Raw genomic sequence first — 24,556 nt, 5'->3', positions numbered from 1 at the left:
CTCTCTCAATCTCTGTTTCCCCTGATGTACATTGCTGATATTTCTGGCTATTCTTGCACAATTATTTATTTATTAAGCAGTTTTATTGAGATATATTCACATACCATATGATATACCCAAAGTGTGTAATCAATAGCTTTTGTTTTTGGCTGTTAAAAAGAACTTTATTGTAAAATTGTAAAATAAATAGAAAAATAGATTGAAAGAGATTACAAATTTTAAAAAAGAATGCAAAGCCAGGTTAGATTTAATATAACCAATGACGAGAAATAGATAGTATAGCAACAAACATTTATAAATGCAAATAATAATTCAAATATAATATAAATTAATTATGACAATTCTAATTTTTATATTATAGCTCTAACTATTGGACATAATCTCTAAGAATGAAATAAATTATTGGTTTAGTTATTTAATTTCCATTTAGGCGATAATTCTTTCTGAATAATCAAATTCCTGTTTGAGAATTCTTCACATCTTACTGGAATGAATTACAGCAATAACAACAACAAGTCAACTCATAATTTTATTAGGCAGGAAAACTCAAAATCTCTTTCAACAGTAGTCATGCAAAATCGGCCTGCAGTACAGGCCTCGGCCTGCAGGGGGCAGTGCCCTGACCGGGGGCGCTTTTTGCGGCGCTGGGAGCGGGCGTGACGGCACTCAGCCAATCGCCACTCGATGTGAAGCTGCTCATCCGGGTGGGCGGTGAAACGATGACCCCCACCCCTGGGCCCAGCGTGCTGGGGAGCAAGGTCATCCATCTGCTGAGCTCCCTCACCTACGCCAAGTACGTGACGCAAGTGGATGGGAAGTTCGGGCTGTTCCGAGGCCTGAGCCCCTGGCTGATGCCCAGTGCCCTCTCCGCTGTGACCTTGGGCAGCATGAGGAGCGTTTCGCTCTCGATGAGATGGAGCAGGTTGCCAACAAGGACAGCGCGAAAACTCTGAAGAACGTGGTGAAGGAGACCGCCAACGCGAGACTTCCTCCTTGGCGTGTCCCGCCGAGTACAGCTGCGAGCCGAGCTCCACTGAGAAGGTTTTTGTTGTTGTTGTTGTTGTTGTTGTTGTTGTTGTTTAGGAGGTACCCGGGATTGAGCCCTGGGGCTCATACATGGGAAACAGGTGCTGGACCACTGACCTACACCGGCTCTGCTAGGGAAAGTTTTCAAAGAGGAGGAGCTGCTCGGGTCCTTTGTCGGCTTTGTTCCTCACCTCCAGGAGAATGTGGTTTTCTTGTGGGGTTGGGAAATGACCAGAATCCAGGTTTCCAGGTCAGCCAGGTCCTGGCCATCCTGACCTACACCAGGTTTATGATAGGGGTTGCAGAGGGTATGTGGATCTACCTCTTCCTGATGGTGGGTGATCTCAAGGCGGTGAATAGCTATGGGCTTCAGGCCAGGCTCCCTCCTTAATCCCCAGCGTTCAAGTCCTGCACCCACTGGTTGGAAGTACCTGGGCGTACCCGGCCAGCTCTCCCGTGACTCAAGCCTGCTTTTCCGCTGCATGTCATCAGGATCGTGCTCTGCCCTGGAGTAACCTGAATCACAGTAAACCCGCTGTCTCAGCCTGGTCACATGGGTGAGGCCTGATCATCTCTAGGGACCTGCAATACAAGGTGGCTCCAACCTAGCCACACCTACATGTGACCCAGCCCAGCAGGGCTTCAGTTTCCGTATCTGCCACGTTTCCAGATGTAGGGCAGGGGTGGGGATGAGGCTGTGCCCAGTGGAGGTGGGATGGTGGGGTGGGCTTGGGGGATTGAAGCAGAATCTCCTTTCTTTTGTGCAGAAGGCCAGAGAACCACGTGTGGCCCTGGTTGGATGGGGAAAAGTCAACGGGGTCGTATCCCACCCTCACATCCCTTGAGTCAGCCCAGCTCTCCACTTACAGCTCAACTGGGAGCATCACTCCTGTTGTGTAAATAGGATATGATCCTCTTTCATGAAGCTGTCATCATGTCCAGGCCTGTGCTAGGAGGCTAATTGCTAGGTTCTGCCTTCGTTTTTCTCATCACTGCTTCTCTGATACAAGGACAGCACCTTCTTTGGAATGGGAAATCATTTAACTGCTCAAAATGTGTCCTGCTCATTTAATGTCCATCTGTTCAAGACGATGCCTACACATGCAGGCCCTGTTTACCTGTGCATAAGAAGTTATGCCCATCAGTGTCTCTAGTCTTACCCAATTAAAACAGTTCATGATTTGACCCTTTTTCCCTCAAATAAACAAATGTATTGATATTAACAGTAATATAATATTTATATGTAGATATCTTGGGTTTGGACACAAATCATGAAATCTGAAAATAATGAATAGCTTCATATCTTGCTTTCCAATACTTTTGCCTTTTATTCCTTTTTATTGCATTTATTAGATATTGCTTGCTAGGCTCTCTAGATTATTGCTGAATGGAAGTAGTGATATGGGCATTCTTATCTAGCTCCTGATTTCAAGTTAAAGTGTTCTATAGGATTTTTGTAGATATCCTTCACCAGATTAAGGAACTGCACTTCTATTTCTAGTTTGCTAAGAGTTTTTTAAAAATCATGAATAAATGTTAAATTTTGTGAAGTGTGTTTTCTGCTTTTAAGATGATTATATAATTTTTTCCTTTGTTCTTTTAATGTGGTGAATCACATCTATTGATTTTCAAATGTTAAATCAATTCTGCATTCTTGGAGTAAACCCAGCTTGGTCCTTCTTTTAGTTTTCTAGGCTGCTCCAGGCAAATACCATGCAATGGGTTGGCCTCAAACAATGGGACTTTATTCACTTATCCCTAGAGTTTGGATGGGAAAATGTCCAAATCAAGACCTCATCAAGGCAATGGTTTCATCCCAAAGTCTGTGGTGACCCTTAGTTCCTCTGCCACATGGTAAAACACATGGCAGCATCTGCTGGTCTCTCCCTTTCTCAGTTTCATTGCTTTCAGCATGTTGCATCGATGGCTTTCTCTCTCTCTCTCTCTCTCTCTCTCTCTCCTCTTCATTCTGTTTATAAAGGACTCCAGTAAGAGGATTAGGACCCATCCTGAATATGAGGGGGGTCATGCCTTAACTGAAGTAGCCTCATCAAAAGGTCCTACTTACAATAGGTCCACACCCACAGGAATGGATTAAGTTTAATATCATGTTTTTCCAGGGTACATACAGCTTTAAGCCACCACAGTCCTGATGTATTTTCTTTTTATATTCAATTTTCTAATATTTCTCTTAGAATTGTCCATCTATGTTTATGAGAGAGACTGGTCTTCATTGCAATGTATTTGTTAAGATTTAGTATAAAAGTTATGTCGGTCTAATAAAACAGGTTGGGAAGTGTCTCTTCTTTTTCTATTCAGAGAAAACCACAGGAAGGGACCAAGGGGACAGATCACCATAAGACGGGCAGAGACTCAAGCCAAGGAACACCAAGATATACTGGCAAGTAATCTAATCATATTGATTAAGGCCCACTCGGATTTAATTTGGCCTCATCTAAATAGGTTCTTCAAAGATCCTGTTTACAAATGAGTTCATACCTAACTAATAATGACATCTCCAAAGGTCCTGTTTATAAATGGGTTCATACTCACAAGACCAGGGTTAGGAATTGAACTTGCCTTTTGTGGGCACATGATTCAGTCCCCAACACTTACATATCTAGTACCTTGGTGGGGATGGTAAGAAGACTGGGCACAACTGGGATGCTGGGATCACTGGCTGTTCTCTCACTCTCCATGTCGTCTCAGGCCTCCCCTCTCCACATGGTCTTACCAGCATGGAAGATGGACTTTTTACATGTGCTCACGTAAACTACGATTTCCTATAGCCCACGGGTGCCCTTGAAGGTCTTTTTGGGTCCCAGGTGTCTTGTCCACCAAAGAAAAAGCCAATGGGTACATTGGAGAAAAAACTCAATCAGCTTTTCTAACCTCTGCTATGAGACTAATTCTGCATTTGAAGGATTACTTGGGACATTCCTGGATCCTCTCTGTTGCTGAAAAAGTATTAGAAAGTATTTAGAAAATGCTCTTCTAAAAGTATTTCCATGCCCTGAAAGTTATCCTCAATTTCTCACTCTCCCTCATTTTCTAGATGTAGTAAGTTTTATTGCTGTCATGCCAAAAGAGATTCCAAATCCAAACATTTCTCACCATCTTCACTGCTATCACTGTGATCCTGTCATTAGCCTCCCAGCTGCCTTCCTGTGCTACTGTTACTGTTGACAATGCATTGTCCACTCAGCTGGCAGAATATTATTTTTTACCTTTATTTTTATTTTTTTTAAGATTTATTTTATTTATTTCTTCCCCCACCCCACCCCCTGTTCCCCCCACTGTCTGCTCTCTGTGTCCATTCACTGTGTGTTCTTCTATGTCTGCTTGTATTCTCATTAGGCGGCTCCAGGAACCAATCCTGGGACCTTCCAGAGTGGGAGAGAGGTGATTACTCTCTTGCACCACCTCAACTCCCTGTTCTGCTGTGTCTTCTTATTTCCTCTCCTCTGTGTCCTGTTGCATCATCTTGCTGCACCAGCTCTCGGTGCTGGCCAGCACTCCTGCGTGGGGTGGCTTTCCCACACTGGGTGGCATTTCTTCGGAGGGTGGCACTCCTGCGCGGGGCGGCATTCCTGTGTGGGCTAGCCCTCTGTGTGGGCTAGCTCACCGTGCAGGCCAGCTTGCCCTCACCAGGAGGCCCTGGGTATTGAACCCTAGACCTCCTATATGGTAGATGGGAGCCCAATTGTTTGAGCCATATCCGTTTTCCAGAATATTATTTTTTAAAGAAATTTTTTTTCATATCTTTCCTCTAATTGAAATACTCCTATGGTTTCCCACTGCACTTGAAATGAAATTCACACTATCATCTTGTGATAGTTTATCATCATGTGTGACTGTGCTACAGCCTCACTGGCCTCCTTGTTCTTCAAACAGGCAAGCTCACTGCTGATCCTTATGTTACTGCATCCTTCTTATCACTTGGTTTTCAGCTCAAAAAAATCACATTCGCAGAGAGGCCTTCTCTGACCATCCACTAAATCAGCCCTTATTTAGCCTCCTACGGGACAATCTACCCCATTATCCCCCTTTTGCCTCCTCAATAGCAACCACCATTCTCTGAAATGATCTGTTTACTTATTTCTTGCCCACCCACCCAGACTTCCAAAAATAAACTCCATGAGAGCAGGACCTTGTCAGTCTGATCCTCCTTGCCTAGCAAAGCATCTGGCATAGAGTGGGAGCATAATTAAAATATTTCTTGGCTGAATGAATGAATATATGGATGAAGCCACCTCACAGGAATCTCATTCAGCCCAAGATCTAAGATTTTGTTCACCTAGACAGTGTACTGTGGTTTCACAGTTGAGACACAATAAAACTAATAGTTCTCGAATTAAAATGAGTGTTTTAATAGCATAAACTTAATTTCAGTATACAAGGCTCAAATCCTTGCCTGAATCTAATTCAGGGACTATTCCCAACATGATAGTCTACGTCAGTAAACTCCTTAGAGTTCAGATGTTCCATCCTGATGTGTGATTTCAGTAACAGTGGGTAGCTTATTCCCATGATCAACTTTTTACGTACGTTTTAGTTATAACAAAAACAACCAGATATAAAAGGCCTTAGGAAAACCACCTCCCATGCAAACACATAAACTTTGAAGTAATGGCTTAAAACATCTATTGCTTACCCAATGGATGATTTGTAATTACAGATTACACATTTGGTAAATGGGTCTTTGTGGGCCTTTTGAAGCTTGTTTCATTGGGTTAACGGATAATTAGTGTTTTTTATGTAACACACTATAACCACTCCTTTGGAGCAATTAAAGTTTGTTGAATAGATCCCCAGCTCTGCTGTTTCTTTGATGCATCCTCCAGCTCCTATTACAGCTAGTCGGAGTAGCAGGGAGAAGCTCAACCTAGTGTTTAGGGAGGGAACTAGTTTTGTACTCAAGGTGGACAGTAGCAGCAGCAACCTGGGAGAGAGGGAGGGAGAGAGAATTGGTCCTACAATCCAGGAGGTGATCCTGCTCCCCTATCCCTTCCCCCCACCCTAAACACCCCTCCCCCTCCACCGTCCCTCCCTGGCCAGAATAAGGCACAGAGTCAATTGTTGCTGCTTCCTCCCCAGGTGTGGATACCAACCTGGACTGTATCAGCCTCATCACATTCTTCTCTGTTTTTCCGATTTTGATTCTAAATACCTGCTTCTAAGCTGGTGTTGTGTCAATGCTACTTTTCTTTCTTGACTCCTACTTTCAGAAGTCTTTCAAATCCTCATTCCAAAATTCTACTGTCCTTCAGACTCAGGGGAAAACATCCTGGTTTAGAGCTTGGACTCTGGAGCCTGACAGTTCTGGATTTGAACCCTGCCTTTGGAATTTGCTAGCTGTGCAACAGTTACTTAACCTCTCTGCAAACCAAGAAGAACATTAGTAGTACCAACTTCACGGAAATGCTAAGTGCCAGGCAGCATGCTAGGTGCTTATGCACATTTTTCCCTTTTAGTACATAAGAATTCTCTGATTTTTTAGTTAATATCTCCATTTTAAAGACAAAGGGATCCTTTGCTCAAGGCCACAAACATTAAGTGACAGAAGCAGGATTTGAACCCCAGTCTGGCTCATGTGCTTAGCCATTGTTTTCTTCTGCCTCATAGTATTTTGAGAATGTGGTAATGTTCATAAAGCACTGAACCAAGTAAATGTTCAATAAATTATTCTTCTTTCCTGTGAAGTGAAGCCTCCCTTGACTCCTTGTAGAACTGCAGCCCCTTCCTTTGGGGTCTTATCATATTTGTATATATTTTCTACAGCATTTGGTCTAAAACTATTTGCTTACCCATCTGTCTGCCCTATTGGACTGTGAACTTCTTGAGACAGGAATTTTGTGTTGCTTACCATCAAGTATAGTGTTAGGCATGGAGAAGTTTCTCAAGGAAGGTATTTTGAATAAATAGTATTGAAAAGGTGAATGTTAACTATGATTCATAGACACGAACATATGGAAAGACCCAGAGTCTAGAAAAAGTATGACTTGTTTGGGATATGCTAGTAGAAAGGCATGGCTAAAGAATCAGAGGTGAGCAGAGGTGGATGGTGAGAGGCGTGGAGCATGACAAGAGGTGGTTGGTGAGGTGCCAGCCCCATAGTCCATGTGGACTTTATCCTAAGAGCAATGGGGGACACTGGAAGGGCTTTACGCAGGAGAGTCACATGACTGGACTTGTTTCAGAAAGATCACTGGGTGAAGCATGGAGAATGGATTGGGAGTGGTGTGGGTAGGGACCAAACTAGACACAGGGAGCCCATTGAGGGGTATGTTGCCATCCAGGAAAAAGATGATGGGAGTTTGCTTCAGGAAGTAGCAGTGGGGGTATGTGATATCACATAGGAGGAAAAGAGAGGATGGATTCCTGTGTTTGGTGAACTCTGGGGTTCTTCTGCAAGGTTGGAAAAATCCTTCCATCCCTCAATACCCAATAAGAATCCCAACTGGGCCATAATTTTTTGAAACACTGCTTGTAATGTGGATTATTTGTTCATCTGTTTCACAGGCCAACTTCTGGGAAGAGAGAGCTATAAATCTCATCCTTTTAGAGGTACTCTACTCATCTCAAAGTACTGGAGGGGTCACCAATCTTTCCAATAGGGTGTAGAGATAGGAAGTCAAAGGAAAGCATATGTCAGACCTTGGTTTTCACAGATGACCTCTCTCCTCCCTGACCTTTTCCCTAGCAGATGACCTCTATCCACCCTGCCCTTTCTCTAGCTTGTGAAAGAAGCTATCCACTTTGATTCTTTGCCTAGCATAGATACTGATGCTATTGGTTTTCAAGTCCAGATCAATAATAAGGAAAGAGTGGCTTTACCAAAAGCCCTGGGGTAAGTTCCAAGCTGTGTCAGACATAGTTCTTCCTTCCAAATATGCACAGCAGTTAGAGAATAATATCTACTTTGAGTACAGGTGAGAGTTATGTGTGTTAGGTGCCTTAAAATAATCACCAGCCAACCAGATCCTTCAAGGGCACGTGCTCTGTTGATGCACGTGTCCATGGTGGGTTCCCATTGGTCTTGTGCTTTGGAGGAGAAGTTAGTGAGGAAAGAGGATGAAAATCCGGAAGGGATATAACTGAGTTTATGAAACCTAAACATGCAAGATAATTATGCTGGCTCAGTTGAGGGACTGGTATGCTCTTCAGGGGACAAGCTGGGCCCTTATCACTTTCTGCTGAGCTTCTGAATGCTTTGGTCCTGGAACACAGTTGAGAGAGCCTTGCAAAAATTGCCTACATGCTGTCCATAGTCTGCTTTTTCTAAAAGTTTAGCCTAACAGATTGGAGAAAATACCCTCTGCTTCAGAAAGATGATGTTAAATCTAAAGTTTGAAATTTCATAATATAAAATATAGTGTTTAACAATTTATCAAACATTTATATACATCACCACCTATCTTCTCCATATGGATCTTGTGGCATAGTTATTATAAGCCCCACTAAACAGACGAAAAGACTGAGATTTGGAGAAGAGTTGACCGTGTTTCCAAAAGTCTCGCAGCATTTGGGTGGTTGAAAAGAAAGTCAACTTAGAGTCACACAACTTAAATATTTTATTGGCACCTTAACATGGTCAGGCTTTTTCTCAGGCACTGGGAATACAATGGTGAACAAAGAGATATTACATTTTCCCTCATGGAGCTAATAGCCCACTTGGAGAAATACCCATTAGACAAAGAAATACTCAAACAAATATAAAACCATTAAAATGGATAAGAGCTCTGAAGGGAAAACACAGGATGCTGGGAGAAAATGTAACAAGGATGTTATTTAGATGTAGGGGGTATGCTTGTGCATGAATCATTGAAAGCCTCTGGGAGATTATAATATCTGAGACCTAAGAAATAGGGGAAGGAATTGTTGAGAAGAGACAGGGTGAGAGGTCACCGCAGGAACATGTTTGAAGGCTTGCAGGCCAGGAGAACTTGGTGTATTTGAAGATCTGAAGAAGATGAGTGGGGCTGGAATGGAGCAAGCCAGGAAGGGAGAGAGTGGCATAAATGAGAGCAGATGGTAGGCGAGGCTGCACCATATAGAGTATTTAGCCATGGGTTTTTTCCTAAATATGATGAGAAGACATTGGAGCATTTAAGTCGGGAGGTTGAATTGGTTTTATATCTTAAAATGGTAACTCTAAATGCTCAGAAGTAAGGAGGCCAATTAGGAGAATATTACAGCAATCCAGGGGAAAGATGACAGACTTCTGCCTTCAAATCCTGGAATTTTGGGCTCTGTTATGTGCTACAAGTTGTAATTCTTGAGAACAGGCTGACAGCTGAGCTGGGTTGTCATTTGATATAACTTTAAATTGCCCTTGAGTTTTCTCTTCTTACTAGTTATGGCAAAGATCCCAGCCACATAGTTCCAGGATTAAGAAGACCATCTCTTCATGATGTTAGAGGCCGCATAACATTTGAAAAGGGAACTGACTACTCAGAATCTTTACTATCTGGTCCTCACCCAGTAAGGGCTACTCCACCACTTTTACTAGCTACATGCTAATGAGAAAGTTTCTTAACCTCTCTGAACCTGAATGACATCATCTGTAAAGGAATGATAAAAGTAGTACTTTTCTTATAGGGTTATTGTAAGATAATAGATATAAAGCCCTTAACACAATGCCTAACAGAGTAAGCATTCCACTTTAGGATAGCTATCATAACTACTGATAATTATAATTCTGTAGTAAATGGAATTAAATAAGATATCAACATTACTTCCATAGAATAATTAACTTCTGTCCCTGAGGAAAGTATTGACATATATAGTTAAACTTGTGAAACATTACATTTCCTATCACCCCACATTGTTTTAAAGTGCTTTGAAATTCTTGGATGAAAGAAATTATATAAACATAAAATGTTACTCTTCCAAAAAGAAAGTTTATCCTGTGGAGCTAGACTTTACCTAATGACTATAGGCTATCTTAATAGTTACCTGTTTTATTATCAAACTGAACAGTTCACGAATTAAACACAGTTATAGATTCTGCTTTTAAAAACCAAACATTAATTGGATTTCTGAGTGCCATTTAAACTATTCACCTTCTAATCCTAAAATCCACTTACTTTCAACATAGCACAGTATTACAGAGTTTTTTTGTTTTTTTTTTTTATCTTTGCGAGTCTCCTAGTGACTTCAGGTAAGTCAGGAACTGCAGCATTAACTTCTCAATGGAGGAAGCAATGTGTCCAATGTCAAGGGCACAGAGCTGCTACTTATCTCTCTCCAAGTCAGCTGAAATTACTGCCCTTCGTAAAACTTGCTCTTTCTAAACCTCAGTGATATGAACTTAGTCCAAAGACAACTCAGAAGTTCCTCTATTTACCTAAACTCCAGTGTGGAAACCGTATGCCTCCTTGACCCATATGGCCCAGGTTCTAGAATGACTTATATTCAAAGATGTGTAGGTCAAACAGCCAAAAGTATCCACGAAGGAATTCAACCTCTCACTTGGCATCTCTTAAAAAATTATCTTTTTATATCTCCTTTTTCTCTTCCCAACTTTCTTGCACCCCATATTTCTCCACAGTTTCCATTCACTAATGCCTTTCCCGTAAAAACCTTCTCCATCCCACTCAGCTTTTTGTCTCTCTCCCAGGCTTTCTTTTATTCAGCTATTTGGTATTTAGAGGAACTTGGTGTCTCTCCCTGCCTTCTTTCCCATAACCTTCAAACTGCAATCTTTTCTTTCTTTGTCCATTATCCAGTTATATATAATGTATGTAGAGGGATCTAATTGACAGAAGCCAAGTCTCCACGGGGAATAAAAATATTCTGTCCTATTTAGGGCTTGATATTTGATCCTTCGAGCTGCTTAATTTTGTGCTGGGGTGTAGTATACTGTGGGGGTCAGTGGACGGTCATGGGGTTCCTTGTTGATTCTAGTCAGCCCCAGTTTGGATGCAGTTAGAGGTGGTGGTCTCTTCCGGGAAGAATTGAATAGGACAGGGAAGGAAGAGGGGAAGGGAAACGTGAGTGAGGCTGGCTGATGGGAGCTTAGAAATATGGAAAACAGTTTCTGCAATCAGCTGAGGTGCAGGGGAAGAGGAAAATGAAGGAAAGACAGAGGGATAGGGAAAGAATGGGGTAATAAAGAGGAATATAGAGGGTACCAGTAAGTGCTTTCTGTGTCCATTCACTATGCGTTCTTCTGTGTCTTCTTGTCTTCTCTTTAGGCGGCACTGGGAACCAATCCTGGGACCTTCTGGAGTGGGAGAGAGGTGCTCAATTTCTTGCACCACCTCAGCTCCCTCTTCTTCCTTTTAAAGTTCCGAGGTTCCAGCTTCTTTGCTGGGCTCTTTCCCCAGGGCTCCAGTGTCAAAAACTAAGTTCTCTCCTCTGCCATGTCTTTTTCTGTGTGAGTGTTTGCCCACCAAGGGGGTGGTGACTCAACGTCCTACTGAACGTGGCTGAATCAAAGCCCTAATTTTAATTTAATCAAGTAAACATAAAGCCTTCGAATTAAAATAATCAGAGGGTATCATGCCCAGAGAAATAGACCAGTTTACAAACATAATCAATATTTATTTTTTGAAATTCATAAATAACGTCAAACTGCCACACTAAGTAACACTGCATAATGGAGAGGAGAGTGCTTCTATTTCCATTTTCCTTTTTTGATCCTTAGAACACTATTGTGACAAGGACAAGTGGGGCAGACCCATTTCACAGATGAGGAAGCTGAGTTTATATTGTTTAAGGTACACAGAAAACAAAAGAGAATTCCTGCTTCGAACCCTATTCCAGATGAAAAGCTCATGCCACCCCCACCCTCCCAACCAAGCTGCCTCCTTTTTACCTGCATGATTGGTATTATTTCCATCTCCATGGAGCTGCTAAAGTTGAACAGGGCAAAGTGAAGCCTTCTTGACTCATTGATATTCAATTTTAATATTGACAGTCGAAGAGGTCTTTATGATACCCACCATCTATAGAAACACTCACAAGGAAAATTGCACGGTAGAATGGATTAAAACACCAAGGGTAGGGGAATGGGGTGAGGGGATGAGGGTAGAAATGGTGAGAAGGAAAAGAATTAGACCACCTTTTTTCTTGCCACTGAGGCTTCCCTCTTTTTTCATACCTTTGGTTTTTTTCTTCCCCCAGAGTGGTCCTTTGGTGGCCCCTTTAGTAGGACTATCAGGAAGAAGGTAACTTGGTAGAGTGGTACCTACACATTGGTATGTCACTGTCTGATGGATAGCCAAAAGGGAAGAGCAAACAGCCTCCTTCTGCTTAACCTTGGATCATAGGGATACCTCTTTGGCACATTCTGCCTAAATAACCCAAAGACTCTGAACTCCAGGAACTTTGAAGAGGGGTCTGGTCTATTTTTATCATGTTTCCCCTGACACATTTTATGTGCATGTGATGGGGTAAAAACATTAATATGTATTCCCATCTCGCTTAGCACCAAGCTCCAGCGATTAAGAGAATACTGTCTTTGATGTCCAGTTTCTTCCTCCTCCTCTGTTTATCGTGTCCTCAGGGGCTCAGCTAGAGTTTTTACTTTGTTGTGGATTGCTCCAACTTTTTACAGACTACCTACTGCTGCATTTAAATATGTGCTCCTCTGGTACCCTGATTGGACTGCTTCTTCCAAATTCCTTACTTTCTGCTCCAAGTTATCATCCCCCTTTTTAAAATTTTAAATCATTAGGTAAAATCTCACTTTCTTTATTTTTTAATATATTTTTATTTGAGAAGTTTTTTTTGTTTTTTTTAAAGATTTATTTATTTTTATTTATTTCTCTCCCCTTCTCCCCCCCACCCCGCCCCCACCCCACCCCCACCCCACCCCCACCCCACCCCAGTTGTCTGTTCTCTGTGTCTGTTTGCTGCGTTTTCTTTGTCCGCTTCTGTTGTTGTCAGCAGCATGGGAATCTGTGTTTCTTTTGGTTGCATCATCTTGTTGTGTCAGCTCTCCATGTGTGTGGCACCATTCCTGGGCAGGCTGAACTTTCTTTCACACTGGGTGGCTCTACTTACGGGGTGCACTCCTTGCGCATGGGGCTCCCCAGCACGGGGGCACCCCTGCATGGCAGGGCACGCCTTGCGTGCATCAGCACTGCGCATGGGCCAGCTCCACATGGGTCAAGGAGGCCCAGGGTTTGAACCGTGGACCTCCCATGTTGTAGACGGACGCCCTAACCACTGGGCCAAGTCTGCTTCCCTCACTTTCTTTAAATGGACCAGTGCAAATGCAGAAAACTTGTAGACTTTTTTCCCACCCATAGCTGAGCATAGTTTCAAGACAGCTCAGTAGTGTAGTGGGAAGCACCTTAGGAAGAAGGAAACCTCGTCCAATAAAACAAAACTGTTGTTTTTGGATCACTTGCTGTGAATTGATTTATTGTTTGAAGTGATGAAAAAAGGTAGTTGGAGACTTGGAGGGGAGTTTCGCTTTGTGGCAATGCCCCTGCAGTCCTGAAAGAGTTTTTTGAGTGATTCAGATATAGGAAATGTGGGGTTATTTTGGTAGCTGTCAGCATGAATTGGCTACAGTCTGTAGGTAAAATAAATACAAACTGCTTATTTAATTATTTAACAACCAGAACAAACGTCCCACTGTTGGCAAGTGGAAAACTGTCAACACTCAAACTATGTAAAATCCCATCTTGTTCCCATGATGTGATTTGACCCCGCTTGCACCCCTAGACTTGCCTTCAACCCTCCAGGGTATCTTATCGCTGTTTTATTGTAGTTGGAACTCAGCTGGATTTGGAGTACATACCTCCTTAAACAAGGAAATGCTGGCAAAACAAGAGCAAGTCAACCTCCAAATGAGTTCCAAGGCAACCACTGTGTTGAATCTTCACTTGGGTTCCACCCATCTTTTTTTTTTTCCCCTGCCTCTGCCAAATTGTTGACATCCTTGCTTCCTGGAAACTGCTAAGTATGAGCAACCCAAATCAGGAAGTCTCTCCTTTATTTAAGAATCACTATAGGAAGAATTCAAATCCTTTCCTTTTAAGAAAATAACTTGTAATGCTCAATTAGTTTTACTTGTTTGCTTAAGAAAAAAGACCCTTGAAGCTAATTTATATAACCATATACAAATGGGCTGAGCTTACTAGAATTTGTATGCCCTAAAGCCTTGAACACTAAAAAACTGTTTAATGCTAGTCTATACAAATCAACTCCTTGTATTTTAAGTGGGATATCGAAACTTGCTTCTGTGGTATAGTAAAAGTTTTAACATGTCTAGTTATATTTTTATATTTGCAACTTAGAGCATTGAACATGAAAAATGGGTATTTATATTCAAGATAGACTAGAGGGTTTGGAAGGAAGAGGAGAGAGAGAGAAAAAAAGAAAACCTCAAAACTATGAAAGCTGTGACAGCTAGAACTAAGTTTTGTGCTACTTGGTTTTACCTGTCTGCAACATTAAGGGTCAGAATAACAAATTGAAGAGCCATTTTGCACTCAGACTTCAGTTTCTATAGTTATGTTACATTCTTAGTGTTTACTGAGTTGACTGGACTTTACCCTTAGCTTCCATGAAGACTTCACCTTTTGAATTGTATTGAGAATCCTGATGTAACTTGGTGAAATTGGTACCTTTTGGGGGACCTCCTGTCCCGTGCAAACCCCCAGCACTGGTGATTTTTATTTCCAGATTCCCAGCAGATACAGCATAAGCAGGCGGTGGTTACCTGCTCCTTATACACTCTTAAGACCCACTGTACTGTCTTTGTAGCACGTCAGGCTCTAATTATATATATTATGCTGTGATTATTTAATATTTGTTTCCTGAATATATTGTAAGCTACCTGACTACTGGATCTATATCCCTTATCTTTGTTTATGTAGTACCTACATAGTGCCCAGCACCTAGTGATTATTCAACAAATATTTGTGAATGAACGACTATAATACTATATAGATACATGTATATGTATATGCATGTGCATTAAGTTAACATAGAGCTTTTTGTAAACCTGAAGTGCTAGACCAATATGATGGGTCAACATTTCATTTAAGACCCTATGATAGAGGTTCCAACAAATGCCTTACATGCTTATAGAATAAATTCGAGCCTCTCTCAGTCAAGCTTCTCCTTGCTTAGCCAGTCTGTCATTCAAATGGTTCTAAATTTAGGATAATTTCCAAATATAGTGGATTTCCTGTGTGATTCCATCCCTGAAAGGCAGCCATGGCCAACCAGAGGTGGGTCTAATGGCTCTTGTAAACCCAGTTGCATTTCTGTCTTCTTCTTGGCTGCAGTGGGTGAGCTATTTGGGGGCCCATGTGACCGTGTTCACATCCAAGCTCAGTGGAATGAATTTTTCAAGCATGATTTGCAAGTCACGCTATCACATGCCTCCCGAGTCCAGCTGTGTTGCAGCTGCCGCCTTCCTCGCATCCGCTCATCTTGCACTTGGATCAAAAGCAGGAGCACATTTGCCTGAACTGATTTGATCTCGACCCAGCTGTTTGCTCCCCATTGTCATCAGGATGTTTACAAACCTGCTGTTCTTGCTGCACTTGTTTCGTTATCACACTTGGTTCTGAAGAGCATTTTACCACCTGGCAGTGGCCAATGCAGGAGATTTAGCTCCCTTTTCTCTGTTATTGAAACTTCTCAAATGCCTTTGCTTGAAACCTTCCTATCAACATGTATGCCTGCATGTTTCTATAATGGTAACAAGAAAAGGGACTGGGGAGGGTGGGTGGGATATATTCTGCTAATGATGGTCTAGGAGAGTCATTTCTAGATACATTTTATCACGATTGGGTTTTAGCTGGGTGGACAAGAGAGCACTTTTATCCTGAAACAAGGCCAGATTACTGAAGAAAACTCAGTTTCCCTCCTCTATCTGGGGAGAATTGGGTAAATATGTTTACCCTGAAAGTTATTTTTGACTGTTCCTAAGGCATGTTAATACCTGATACACACACACGGGTATTTTATTGGCAGGAATTGTGCTCAAAGAGCAGATGGCAGAGAGTGTGGAAAGAAGCCTGGTGGGTCAGATGGAGGTTCTAGGGCTGGCTGACCCATAACTCGGAGAACAGGAATTAATCACTTACTCTTTCTGGAATTCAATTTCCTGCTGCTAACAACAGGCAAGGTATTAGTGTCCCAGGGCTCCTGTAATAAACTACTATCAATTTGGTGACTTAAAACAAGAGAGAGTTCTTCTTTCACTGTCCTGAAAGCTAGAAGTCGGAAATCAAGCTGTTGGCAGGCAGAGCATGGGCTGTCTCTAAGGAAGAATCCTTCCTTGCTTCTTCCTAGCTTCTGGTAACTCCCAGCAACTTTGATGTTCCAGGCTTATAGACACATGACTCTGCTCTCTGCCTCTATCTTCACATGGACTTCGTATACCATTTCCTCTTCGCATAAGGAACCAGTAATTGGATTTAGGGACAGTCCTAATCCAGTGAGACCTCATTTTACCTTAATTAAATCTGCAAAGACCAGACTTCCAAATAAAGTCACATCCCAGTTACCAGGGGTTAAACCATGAACATATCTTTTTGGGGAACGCAACTGAATTCACTACAGGTGCCATTTATTATTGTGTTAAGATGCAATTAAAAATGTGCTTCAGAAATACAGATTTCTGCATTCACTCTGAAGATCCTGATTTACTATGTGTGAAGTGGGGCCTGGGAATATTTATTTTTTGACGTATCACAGGACTTGGCCAGTGTGTCCCAGTTCCTTGTCCCCTACAACCACAGTGAGCCATCTGGATCCAGGATATTTTATACTTTTAATCAAATGCTCTTGGCCAATAAATAACATGATCTGCCAGCAGCTCAGAGAATTAAAAGAAAGCTAGGTCTACTATACAGAGCATCCCAGGCACTTCGTGAATAGACTGAGGCTACAGATCTGCAGTGTCCAATACAGCAGCCACCAGCCATGTGAGGCCACTGAGCACTTGAACTGTGGCTCGTCTGAATTGAGATGTACTGTAAGGTACACACTGGATTGCAAAGACTTAGTATGAAAAAAAGAATGTAAAATACCTCATCATCATAATAATCAATACAATCATTTGCACCGATTACCTATAGAAGTGATATTTTAGACAGGATGGATTAAATAACGTTCATTTCACCTGTTTCTTTTTGCTTTTAAAAATATGGCTACTAGGGAAGCAGATGTGGCTCAGGCAATTGGGCTCCCACCTACCACATGGGAGGCCCATGGTTAGATTCCCAGTGCCTCCTAAAGATGACAGCAAACTGGTGCGATGGGAGATGTCCCAAGCTGACACAACAAGATGATGCAACGTGAAACACAAGGAGAAAAACATAATGAGAGAACAACAAAGAAGGGAGCAGAGGTTCCTGGTGCTTCCCAAAGAGGATGAGCAGGATGGCTAGCTGTTGAGATGGGCAGGCACAGTGAGCTGACACAACAAGATGACACAACAAAAGACATGAGAAGGAAAACATAGCTAGACACAACAAAGCAGGGAATGGAGGTGGCTTAAGCAATTAGGCACCTCCCTCCCACATTGGATGACCCAGGTTCCGTTCCAGTGGCTCCTAAGAGAAACAAGGAAGACAAATAGACACAGCAAGTACAAACAACGAGGGGGTGGGAGAGATAAATAATAAATAAAATTAATCTTTTAAAAAGTATGGCTACTAGAAAATGGAAAATCCCATATGTAGCTAGCATTATTTCCTATTGGAGAGCACTGCTATGGAGCACAAGGCAAGGGTTTGCAAGAGCAACATGCCCGCGAGGTCAGATCAGCAAAATCTCCACCTTATGAAGTGACCCAATGTGACCTTGCTGCTCCTGGCCAATCCCTGCTCCCAGTTTCCATTTTGGCTGCTGGAATTTACAAGTGACAGACTTGAGAAGTTGTTTAGAGAAACAATAACAATGGACTACGTTTTGGGTTGAACAGTGTCCCCACGAAATTCTTTTCCACCCAGAACTTCAGAATGTGACATTTGGAAATCGGGTCTTTGCAGATATAATTAGTTAGGGTTAGATAAGGTCATACTGCCTTAGGGTGGACCCTAATCCAGTAGGAATGCTGTCCTTAGAGGAAGAAGGAAATTGGGGCACAGTGTTACAGACAAAGAAGGTATGTGAAGACAGAGGCAGAGACTGGAGCTGTACTGGGGCCACTAGAGGCTGGTGCAAGGGGCAAGGAAGGATCCTCCCCTAAAGTTTCAGAGGGAGCATGGTCATGCTAACACCTTGATTTTGGACTTGTAGCCTTTCAAATTAGAATTTGCTATGGTAGAACCTAGGAAAGTAACACGGCCTGTTAGCTAAGTCAATGGGCTCTGCTCCTTAACTCACAGCTCTTGCCTGTTTCCAGCTGTCATTAGAAGTGAAGAATCTTCATCCATTCCCTTTCATAGTCTCAGCTTTTCTCACTTTCTCCCACATTCTTCTCGTTTTCCATTTCACCCCTCAGCTGTCCCCTTGCTATTTTGACAACTGTTCTGTTAGCCAAAAACATTTTTCAATACTACAATGCATTATAGGTAAAGGTGTGGTGGGAAGCAGATGTGGCTCAACTGATAGAGCATCTGCCTACCATATGGAGAGTCCAGTGTTCTATACCCAGGGCATCCTGACCCATGTGGTGAGCTGGCCCATGTGCAGTGCTGCCGTGCACAAAGAGTGGCTTGCCAAGCAGCACACCCCCTCCCCCCACGTAGGGCAGCCCCACATGCAAGGAGTGTACCCCACAAGGAGAGCTGCCCTGCATGGAAAAAGTGCAGCTTGCCTAGGAGTGGTGCTGTATGCACGGAGAGCTGATGCAGCAAGATAATGCAACAAACAAGAGATGTAGTTTCCCAGTGCCCCCTGATAATGCAAGTGGACACAGAAGAACACACAGCGAATGGACACAGAGAGCAGACAACAGGGGGGAAGGAGAGAAATAAATAAAAAATAAATCTTTAAAAAAAAAGGTGTGGCGAAATCAGGACACTTCTCTATTGTTGGCAGTAGCAAAACTTAGCTCTTTGGAAGCTAATATAATATCTTGTTTCAAGAGCCATAAAAACAAAACAAAACAAAAACCCACCAAAACATTCTTAACATTTGATTCAGTAAAACCATTCCTGGGAATATATTTTTTTAATCTTTTAAAAAATTTATTTCCTCACAGTCTTGTTGTTTGGGCTTGCTCTCTGCTCTCTTTATCCATTCGCTATGTGCTCTCTTGTCTCCTCTTTAGGAAACACCAGGAACTGAACCTGGGACCTCCCATGTGGGAGAAAGGTGCTCAATTGCTTGAGCCACCCCTGCTCTCTATTGTGTCTCTCTCACTGTGTTTCCTCTTTGTGTCTCCTTGTTGTGTCATCTTGTGTCAGCTCACCATGCCAGCCTGTCATGCCAGCTCACTGTCTTGCTTGTATTCTCCAGGAGGCATCAGAAACTGAACCTGGGACCTCCCATGTGGTAGGTGGGAGCTCAATTGCTTGAGCCACATCTGCTTCCACTCCTGGGAATGTAAGTGAAGTGAAGGAAACATTCAACAGTAACAAGATAAATGCATGAAAATATTCAATACCACACTATCTGTACTACAAAATTAGAAGCCATTTAAGCACCAAATCATTGAGGAACAGTTAAGAAAAATTATGCTGCAACAATTCAATATTATATTATGCATTCATTCAAATTTATAATTATGAAGACTGTGTAACAACATAGAACAGTGTTTATAAGATAATGCTAGATTTTATGAAGTAGAACACATAAATTGAATGTAGATTATGATTGCAATATAACAATTATGCATGCATATGGGAAAACCTTAGAAGAAATATACAAAACTGAAATCTCTGTGTTAGGGTTATTAAAAAATAAATCAGAACATTTTAGCTAAGAGCCTTTTAAAGAATCCAGAGATGGGCTCTTTTGGTTTCCATAAATCAAGTGAAAATATTTAATATTTGTGTGGCTATGCATGTGTTCATTGTTTTGAGAAGAGGAAGCATATCTCTCATCAGGGTTATCCCTTCCTCCCAAGTTAAGAACCAATGCTTAATGCTCATGCTATTATTTTATTGTTTCAATAATTAAAAGAAGATGAGGTAACTGCTTTGCAGGCATATACTCAAAGGAATATTCAGAAGTAAAATCGAGGAGGGAGATTAAGAACCCCTTTTTTTTTCGTTTTATTCATTTTTTAAAAAAATATTACATTCAAAAAATATGAAGTCCCATTCAACCTCACCACCCCCACCCCCCACTCCCCTCACAGCAACACTCTCTCCCATCATCATGACACATCCATTGCACCTGGTAAGTACATCTCTGGGCATTGCTGCACCTCATAGTCAATGGTCTACATCATAGCCCACACTCTCCCACGTTCCATCCAGTGGGCCCTGGGGGGATCTACAATGTCCTGTAGTTGTCCGTGAAGCACCACCCAGGACAACTCCAAGTCCCAAAAATGCCTCCCCATCTCATCTCTTCCTCCCATTACCCGCACCCAGCAGCCACCATGGCCACCCTTCCCACACCAATGCCACATTTTCTCTGTGGACATTGGATTGATTGTGTCCATTGCACATCTATGTCAAGTGGGGGCTTAGATTCCACATGGATACTGGATGCAATCCTCCTGCTTTCAGTTGTAGGCACTCTAGGCTCCATGGTATGGTGGTTGACCTTCTTCAACTCCATGTTAGCTGAGGGGGGTAATTCCAATAAATCAGAGTGTAGGAGCTGAAGTCTGTTGAGGCTCAGGGCCTGGCTATCATATTGTCAGTCCAGAGATTCAAATCCCCTAAATATATCTTAAACCCCAACACCAACTACAATTCCAGTAAAGTAGCATGAAAGTCTTGCGAAAAGAGATCCCATCTGAGTCCAGTTCCATCATGCAGAAACACCGGCTCCAAAGAAGGGCCATCTGACATGGCAGTGAACCCCATCTGCCATGACCATAGAACGCGTGGGCCTCTTTATCCCTCAAAAGAACCAATACCTGGGGTTGTATCTACTTTATCTGTCTCTGCGACTCTGCTCAGGTGTGCATAAGGTCAATCCTTCTGACAACCTCCAGACTCTTTTTTAGAGATTCATACCCATATAAACTCATTTCTCCTTTCCATTTCCCCCTTACATTAGGTCAAACAGCATTTTAAAGTCTTGTTATTATATGTAGACAGGGATATTCTGTTGATCCGCATTGAACCTTTAATTCAAGGTCATTTTCTAGTTGCATCATCAGCTGGTATTTGGTAGTGATCCCTCGGTGCCAGGGAGGCTCATCCCCGGGTGTCATGTCCCACGCTGGGGGGAATGTACTGCATCTACATGCTGAGTTTGTCTTCGAGACTGGCCACATTTGAGTAACATGAAGGCTGTGAGGAGGAAACTCCCAGGCACAATGCTGCTCTAGGCCTTGTTCTTATTGCAGGCGTATATGCTCACAAGCATAGTCATTAGTATCAGGGGCTCACTGTTGGACCCTCATTCCTTCCTGGTTCTTACCGTTGCACCTGGGGGACTGCTGCTGCTCCCCTAGGGACCACAACAGAGCACCCCCGGCCAGGAACCCAGTACCCCCCAGCTGTTGTTTTTAATTGTTTCCACTATGAGTATATCCAAACATTACCATGCACCCTGGACATATGCCCTGTATAACTCCCTGTCAACAATATATCACCTGTCAATAACATCCCATACCAGTATTCCTCCGCCGCCATTGTTGAACCACTCTGTGATCCAAAGAACCCTTTGTAAGAGCAGATCTGATCCTGTGTTCTAGTCTACTAGATTGCCAAAAGCAATATATTAGAGATAGTTGGTTTTTACAATGAGAATTTATTAGCTGACAAGTTTACAGTTCTGAGGCTGTGAAAATGTCCAGATCAAGACATCATTAGGCAATGCTTTCTCCCTGAAGACAAGCTACCAGAGATCCTGGATTCCTCTGTCACATGGCAAGGCACACGGCAGCATCTGCTGATCTCTCACTTCTTTTCTGGATTTCCTTGTGTGATGGTTAGGCTAATGTGTCAACTCAGCCAGGTAATTGTGCCCAGTTGTTTGGTCAAGCAAGCACTGAGCTAAATGTAATACAAGGACATTTATGGCCCTTAGTCATCAGTGAGTTTACTGCATAGATGGCTGATTACATCTACAATCAACCTAGGAGATTGCTGTCAGCAATGAGTGACATTTTATCCAATCAGTTGAATACGTTAAAAGGGGAAGTGATTTCAGCATTCAGAGAGAATTTCCCAGCTCATCTTTGTACAGCCAATGTCTCCTGGAAACTCATCAAGGACCTTCATTGGACTTTCATCGGAATCCCTGGCCTGCAGCCTGCCTGTGGAACCTGGACTTGTGCATCCCCATGGTCGCATGAGAGACTCTTGTAAAATCTCATAATATTTACAGATATTTCCTGTTGATTCTGTTTCCCTAGAGAACCCTGACTAATACACCTTGCTTTCAGCTTCTGGCTTCCATAGCTTCTCTTCCTCTCTCTCTCTGAATTACATTCTCTTAAAAAGGACTCCAGTAACAGGATTAAGACTCACACTAAGTCACACCTTAACCGAAGTAACTTAGTCAAAGGATAGGTTTACAGCCACAAGAATGAATTAACTTTAAGAACATAAGATTTTCTGGGGTCCATATAGCTTCAAACATCCCAGCTGACCTTGTGAAGGAGAAATGGTATACCTGTAGGATCCCCACACCTCCCATTTATAGCTCTGATCTCATTTTCCCCAGCCCCTCCCATCTCAAGTGCCCAGGGCTAGGCAAAATCCCTCTCCCTTTTACCTCACTCACCCCTTCCCCTCATCCTCCCTTCTACTCTCTGATGCTTCAATCAGGTTAACCCTGCCCACTTTCAGGTCTTTCTAGTCCTCTAATTTAAGAAACACATCTGTGCTAAACTGACCTGTGATGATAATGAGGTACCCAATCAGAGAACAGTTGCCTTTCAACAGGTGCTTTGGAGGAACCATACTTTCCTGTGATAGAAGGCCAGCATTCAAGCCCCGGAGAGGGTCCGAACCAGAAGGATTTGGAGTTCACTATTGTTCCACATCCTTCAGACCTGATCAGGGCTGCCCTATTTATAGCGTCTGAGGAACATCAGTGATGAGCGTTAGCATTCTTTCTCTTCTCCAGGTCAGTCAAACGAAACTCCAGTAGTCAGGGCTGTCTTGATGGATTCCTTAAAACAAAATCTGATTGAAGTCTTAGCTTTCAGACAAGCTTTAGATCATTCACTGCTGAATGGTGGCTGAATTCATTTACTCTCCACTCACCCTTTCTTCCTTAGTCCAAAATGCATCACTATTGGTTTGGGAATTGATGGCTTTTCTTGTGGGAAGCTGTTTCTGTTTTTATTTACTTTTTCCTGAGACTGGCTCCCCTAACCCCATGCAGTCTCCTGGGCTTCTTCTGGGGCAGATTTGGCCTAATTCATCAGGATGAGGCTTCCTGAATGTTTTCTGTTCAGCCTATTTGCCTGTTAGAGATGAGATGTTCTGTAATGGACACCTATAAATGAGCTGAGTAAAAAAAAGAAAGAAATGAACTTTTTTTTTTCTAAAGCAGCCCAATAAGCGCCCTCCCTCTAAGAATTGCCGCCAGCTTTATCCCCTGCTCACTTATTAATGGCCTCTCTTCCCAGCATTTCTTTCTCCCCTGACATTTTGGTGAAAGCTTTTTTTTTCCTACTCCAGTCTAATGTTCACTCCTTCAACTTTTCTGCCAGACTTCTTTTTCTCTGGAAACTGTTGAGCTAACCAGATGCAGCAATCATTATTTTTTCCTTGTGTATATAAGCCACTTTGTTTGTTTTTTAAAGATTGATTATTTATTTATTTCTCCCCATCCCCTTGTTATTTTTCACTTGCTGTGTCTGAATATTTTCCTGGTTTCTTTAGGAGGCACCGGGAGCTGAACCCAGACCTCTGATGAAGGAGGGAAGTGCCTAATCTCTTGTGCCACCTCCGCTCCTTGCTTTGTTATGTCTCTCATCCTGGCTTTCCTCCCCATGTCTCTTGTTGTGTCATCTTGTTGTGTCAGCTCACTGTGCCTGCCCGTTATGTCAGCTTGCTGCCTTCTTTAGGAGGCACCGGGAACCTCTGCTTCCTGCTTTGTTGTGTCTCTCATTATGTTTTTTCTTCTTGTGTCTCTTGTTGTGTCAGCTTGCCATGCCTGCCCCTCATGCCAGCTTGCTGTCTTCTTTAGGAGGCACCGGGATCTGAACCAGCAACCTCCCATATGGTAGGCACAAACCCAGACACCTGAGCCAAAACCACTTCCCCACTTCATTTTATTTTATTTTATTTTTTTAAGATTTTATTTATTTATTTCTCTCCCCTCCCCCCGTCCCAATTGTCTGTTCTCTGTGTCTATTTGCTGTGTCTTCTTCTTTGTTTGCTCTTGTTGTCAGCGGTACTGGAATCTGTGTTTCTTTTTATTTCGTCATCTTGTTGTGTCAGCTCTCCGTGTGGGCAGTGCCATTCTTAGGCAGGCTGCACTTTCTTTCACGCTGGGCGGCTCTCCTTACGGGGCGCACTCC

General features: G+C 42.6%; 1 pseudogene; it reads left to right on the top strand.

Annotated features, from left to right (window-relative positions):
- The first annotated feature begins 626 nt into the window (after positions 1-626).
- Positions 627-1,541, top strand: LOC101445178 (mitochondrial carrier homolog 1 pseudogene; annotated as a pseudogene).
- Positions 1,542-24,556: the final 23,015 nt, after the last annotated feature.

The sequence above is a fragment of the Dasypus novemcinctus genome, chromosome 1 (assembly GCF_030445035.2).
Source record: "Dasypus novemcinctus isolate mDasNov1 chromosome 1, mDasNov1.1.hap2, whole genome shotgun sequence".
Taxonomy (NCBI): domain Eukaryota; kingdom Metazoa; phylum Chordata; class Mammalia; order Cingulata; family Dasypodidae; genus Dasypus; species Dasypus novemcinctus.
Note: the sequence above shows the minus strand (reverse complement) of the source record. Positions and strands in the feature narration are given on the sequence as shown.